This window comes from Onychostruthus taczanowskii, unplaced genomic scaffold (genome assembly GCF_017590055.1).
Source record: "Onychostruthus taczanowskii isolate IOZ18803 unplaced genomic scaffold, ASM1759005v1 scaffold225, whole genome shotgun sequence".
NCBI lineage: Eukaryota > Metazoa > Chordata > Aves > Passeriformes > Passeridae > Onychostruthus > Onychostruthus taczanowskii.
Window position 1 is genome coordinate 23070 of NW_024499518.1, and position 6000 is coordinate 29069.

A 6000-nucleotide genomic window follows, 5' to 3' on the forward strand; every position below is an offset into this window, starting at 1 on the left:
GGAGAGACTGATTTAATCTCATTATCCCCAAAACAGCCTGCAACAAGAAAACAGATGCAAGGCTTGGAGTGAGGCAGGGGAAGAGCTCCAGAGCCTCCGTGCCCGTGCTTGGAAGGTACCTCAGGGAAATTTCACCAGGCCCTCTCCTTGCAAGAACTGGGGATAATATTCAATAAACAGCTTTTCCCCATGGCCACACATGTTCCCACCTTGCTTGCAGAACTCAAAGAGCTGGGAAGAGCTGTTTCTTGGAGAAAGGGCAGCTGCTCTGCAGAGGTTTGCTGATGCAACCATGGAGTCATGGAATATCCAGGGATGGAAAGGACCCACAGGGATGATGGAGTCTAACTGCTGTCCCTGCACAGACCCCCAACAATCCCACCCTGCACATCCCTCAGAGCATTGTCCAAATGTTCCTGGAGCTCTGGCAGCCTCGGGGCTGTGCCCATCCCCTGGGGAGCCTGGGCAGTGCCAGCACCCTCTGGGGAAGAATCTTCCATGATATCCAACCTAAACCTCCCTGGCACAGCTCCAGCAGTTCCCTTGTGTCCTGTCCCTGTCACAGAGAGCAGAGATCAGAGCTGCCCCTCAGGAGGAAGTTGTTGACATCCATGAGCTCTCCTCTGAGTCTCTTCTCCAGCTGAACAAGCCAAGTGCACTCAGCCATTCCCTGTGTGGCCCCTCCAGACCCTTTCCCACTGGGTCTGTGCCCCTCTGGATCTCTCCCACAGCTTTAGATCCTTTCTATGCCCCCCAGCTCCTGCCAGGCTCCAGCCAGGACACTTCTCTGTGTGCTGAGCGAGGCCAGCCATGCTGTGCCCACTCTGGGGACACTCTGGGGCACAGGGACAGAACCAGGGCTGGCTCTGGTGCCAGGCTGGCTGCCACCCTTGGGGACAGCACTCTGGACAGCCAGGACACGGCTGCCTGCCCAGGACAGCTGCTCCCAGAATACCAATGAGCTGCCAGGCACCTTCAGGGACAGATCCCATCTTGGCCATGCCCAGACTCCTCCAGTTGCTTTTCCTTGTCGGGGTCTTCCTTACAAACATTACTAAAGCTGTTTTTTCCACCTCTTCACTTGTGAAGCCCCAAACCCAGCAGTGTATAAGCCTGGCAGTGGTTTCATCATTCCCCCACCACATCCTCACTAGAAATTAGTGTCACCCTCTGCATTTTGGATCTCCACACACTGGTCTCGTGACTCACATCCCTGTATAAGTCGTTCTTCTATCACGACCAACGATTCCCACCAGCCTGGACTCTGGATTTCTGCCCCTTTTTCAGGGAAAGAGGGTTAAAGGAAAGGGAGAAGAGCCCAGAAGGAATTTCATCCATCCCAGTCTCCTTCCCAAAGCAGCCAGGCATTTGTAAAGGGCCCTGTTCTAAAATAGCTCCACGCTCACAGACACAGTTTCTCCTCACGGCTGCAGGGAGGAGCCAACCAGCCCAGACAGCTCCCTCGGGACTGGGGTCAGAACTCCTCAGAGAAAGAGCAAAACCAGCAGGAACAATCACTGGCAGCACACAGGAGCCTCCTGTCCATGCCAGGATAGCTCCAGGGAGCCACAGGCACCCCAAGAGCTGGGGACAGGCTGGGTGGCTGTGGTGCCATCGCAGACGAGCTGGCTGGTGTCATTATGGGCCATAATGGCTTGTATGGCTTCAACCCAACATTAATCCTGCAACCAGGACACCTCTGGGAGATCCAATTATGTGTCCAAAGAGGAAAAAAATACAGATTTATAGCCCAGATTCCACTAATGGTCTTCCTGTCCCGGAAAAAAAACAATTCTGCTTTGAAGTAATCTGGTTACCCGGAGCCAGCAGCAGAACAAGCACTGCCATAGAACCCTGGAGAATCCTGAGCTGGGAGGGACCCACATGGATCACCAGGTCCAGCTCCTGGCCCTGCAAAGGACATGCCAAAAATCCCACCAAGTGCCTGCTGTGCTTCACCCCATCACTGGGGTGAGCCAGCAGTGTTGGGGTGTGACACCCAGGTGGGCCGGGGCAGCACAGCACTGGTGGCACCTGTGCTGAGGACAGCAAACAGAATGGATTTGCACATCCCATCTTGCTCCCAGGTGCTCCAGGCAGGATCAGGGCACTCAGCAGAGCAGCTCCATCAAGTCCAGCAAGGCTGCTCCCTACAAATCTCCTTAAATACAAAGAGGGCACAAGGTTAAGAACCTTCTCCCCTCAGGCTCAAGATAAGGCAGGAGGCAGAAAACTCAAGCAAAACCAGCAAATGGAAGCGAGCAGAGCCGTGCCAGGCACGTTTGCCCTATGCCCACCCTTGGCCAGCGTGTGAGGAGTCACCTCGCCCTTTAATGGTACTGATTAACCCGAGCCCTGTTTGCCTTTTCCAAGGTCACTTCTCAGCTGGCACCAGAAGGGAGAGTGTTGGCAGTGCAGGGCTGCACCCACCACACGAGCCCATGGGTTTGGAAGTTGCAGGAAGGACGTGGGTGTCCTGGCTGTGTGCCCCAGCTGCAGCTGCAGCGTGTCCCTCCTCCTGCCTGCGTTTCACTGTGCAGGGTTCAGACATCCAGCAATGAAAGATGCTCCAAGACACAGCACAAAGTCACAGAATCACTGAGGCTGGGAAAGTTCTCTCCAAACATCGAGTCGAACCATCCTCTGGCACTGCCAAGGCCACCACTGCCTGATGTCCCTTGGTGCCACATCCACAGGGCTTTTAAATCCCTCCAGGGATGGAGATTTCACCACTGCCCTGGGCAGCTGGGCCAGGGATGGACAGTCCTTTCCAGGAAGGAATTGCTCCCAGTGTCCAGCCTGAGCCTGGCCTAGCAAAGCCTGAGGCCATTTCCCCTTGTCCTGTCCCCATCCCCTGGCTGTCCCCTCCTGTCAGGGAGTTGTGCAGAGCCCCAAGGTCCCTCCTGAGCCTCCTTTTCTCCAGGCTGAGCCCCTTCCCAGCTCCCTCAGCCTCTCCTGGGGCTCCATTCCCTCCCCAGCTCCCTCAGCCTCTCCTGGGGCTCCATTCCCTCCCCAGCTCCCTCAGCCTCTCCTGGGGCTCCATTCCCTCCCCAGCTCCCTCAGCCTCTCCTGGGGCTCCATTCCCTCCCCAGCTCCCTCAGCCTCTCCTGGGGCTCCATTCCCTCCCCAGCTCCCTCAGCCTCTCCTGGGGCTCCATTCCCTCCCCAGCTCCCTCAGCCTCTCCTGGGGCTCCATTCCCTTCCCAGCTCCCTCAGCCTCTCCTTGGGCTCCATTGCCTTCCCAGCTCCATTCCCTGCCCTGGACACGCTCCAGCCCCTCCAGGTCTCTCCTGGCAGGAGGGGCCCAGAGCTGCCCCAGGATCCAGCCTTCCCTTCCCAAAGCTTCCTACAAGAATTACAGCAAAGAATTACTCTCTTGTTGGCAGGAGGCCAGGAGTGAACACCTGCAGGGTCCCAGCAAGGCCAGAGCCCCATTCCTCAATAAGGAACTGCCACACTCAGCAGCCTCCCTCCTGCTCTCCAACCCCCACAGCACGTGCTAATTCATTGGGTAAACCACATTCCTGCCCTGCCAACACACTCTGATATTCACAGCCTTGCTTCTCAGACACCAGCTGGGAGATTCATGGAATCCCAGATTGCTTTGGGATTCATCCAGTGCCACCTCTTGCCATGGCAGGGACATCCTCCACTATCCCAGGGTGCTCCAAGCCCCAGTGTCCAACCTGGCCTGGAACACTTCCAGGGATGAAACAGCCACAGCTTCTCTGGGCACCCTGTACCAGGGCCTGCCCACTCTCCCAGGGTAGAAGTCAGTGCAGTCTCTCCCTCCAGCACAGCAGCTCCAGCAGGCTGTGGCTCTGTCCTGGCACTGGAATAACCCTGGGGTGGGACAGAGCTGACCAGGTCCTGACCCCATCCCACTGTTGTGCTGGTGCAGGGGAAGCCATTTCCCCATGGATACATAATGTGGAGCAACACTTGATGTTGATGGCAGGCAAGCAGCCTGCCAATTCCAGCTGCATCCAGGAGCTCTCTCTGCTTGGGAGCATCAAATATCCATGAATATGGGTCACCACTGCTTCTGCTGCAGTGGGAGGTGATCAGCTGAACAGAGCTGCACAGATGGTGAGCTCAGGGCTGGGAATGATGAACCTTCAGGGATGCAGGTAGGAGAGGATCAGTCAGCAGTGAACCTCTGGAGTGACAATCGAGGCATCAGGGCAGTGATTCGGGGGAGGGGGGAGAAAAGGCAGAGTCAAAAATGCAGGAACAGGAAACTTGTTACAATAACACTGGGACAGCCAGAAGAATTTCCTATGTTTCCAGAGCTGGTTTGAGCTTCAAAAAATAGGGGGGACATACCTGAGAGGGGGATCAGACCAGCTCTGTGTGCCCAAAGAGAACAGGAGGGACCAGGAGAGCAAAGCAGTGACAGCAGAGAAGGCAGCAGTCTCTCACCACCCCCAAACTTCCACTCCCCTGTGCTCTCCCCAAGGGCACATCCCAAAACCTGCTTCCTGCAGGGTCAGTGAGCTGCTCTGACACCTCCAGGCTGGGATGCCATGAGCCTCCAGGGAGATCAAACACAGACCTCAGCCCCTCTGGAGAACTGGACTTGATCCCAACCCACCAACCACGAGAACAGGACAGGGGGAATGACCTTAAGCAGAAGGAGGGTGGGTTTAGATTAGGCCTTAGGAAGGAATTATTCCCTTTGAGGGTGGGCAGGCCCTGGCACAGGGTGCCCAGAGCAGCTGGGGCTGCCCCTGCATCCCTGGCAGTGCCCAAGGCCAGGCTGGATGGGGCTGGGAGCACCCTGGGAAAATGGAAGGTGTCCCTGCCCCTGGCAAGAGTTTGGAATTAAATGATCTTTAAGTCACTTCCCATCCAAACCAATCTGTGATTCTGTGACAATGCACAAGTCAGTGGAATAAAAGAGAATTTCTTACAATCCCTAGAAAAAGAAATCAAGTTGAACTTTTCTATTCAAGGAAGCCACAAGCCCAGACACATCAGGAGATGATTCCAGGTAAAGCAAGGCACTGCAGGGAAGAAGGGGCAATGCTACCCCCAAGTTTTAATGTTTTTCAAAGGTTTTAACCTTTTTTTCCAAAGCTGCATTTCTGCCTCTCTCTCATCCTGCCTCTCCACAAAGAAAAAATTCACAATTAACAGGAAAAACGCCACACTTGACATCCAGCTTTGTGCAAGATGTGAAGCAGAGCGAGTCAGGTCACTGACACAAACCTTTGTAACAGGGCCACTTTTGGAGCCAACCACGGGAAGTGATACTTGAATTTCCACAATGCCCTCCCAGTTCTCTTCCAAACCCTCTGGACAGCCAAAGACTTGCTGTTCATTAGCAACAAATAACTTTTCTGACAGAATTCCCTGTAGCCAAAATTCAACAGACGCCAGTAAACATTGCAGCAAACTTTCAGTGCAATTAAAGAGCCCCAAGATGGGCTGACAAGCAGCCCACGCTCTGCTTAAGTGACAGCTCTGCACACCTTGCAACACTCAAGGCATGAGCTGGGACTCAGCTCTGCTTTGCATGCCAAAGAGAAAGTGCTGGAAAGCCAAAGGCACCAGCAGGCTTAGCACTTGTCACCACTTCAGCTGCTCCTTCCTCTCCACAGGCCTGTGGCTGCTCATCATGGCACCGCTGTGCCCACACCGACAGCTGGGATTGGCAGTGCAGCTTTCTGCTGCTCCACTGTGCTCACATCCATGAGAAAGGCACCTGCTTCTAGCAGATGTCCCCAGCCACCAGCTGGGAACACCAACCTCCTGCTTCAGGGGGGCCCGAGGATGCAGGGTGTGTGCAGCAGGCAGGTGGGCGCAGCAGGAGCTGCGTCCTTCACCTGCGCTGCAAGGGAAGAGCCCGGAGGGCTCCTGCTGTGGGGCAGGACAAGGAATCCAGGAAGGTGGACAGCACCTGGCTGTGTGTGCTCACAGCTGGAAGCCCCCAGACCTGGGCTGATCCCCCAGTGTGGGCAGCAGGGCAGGGGGATTCTGTCCCTGTGATCAGGTGAGA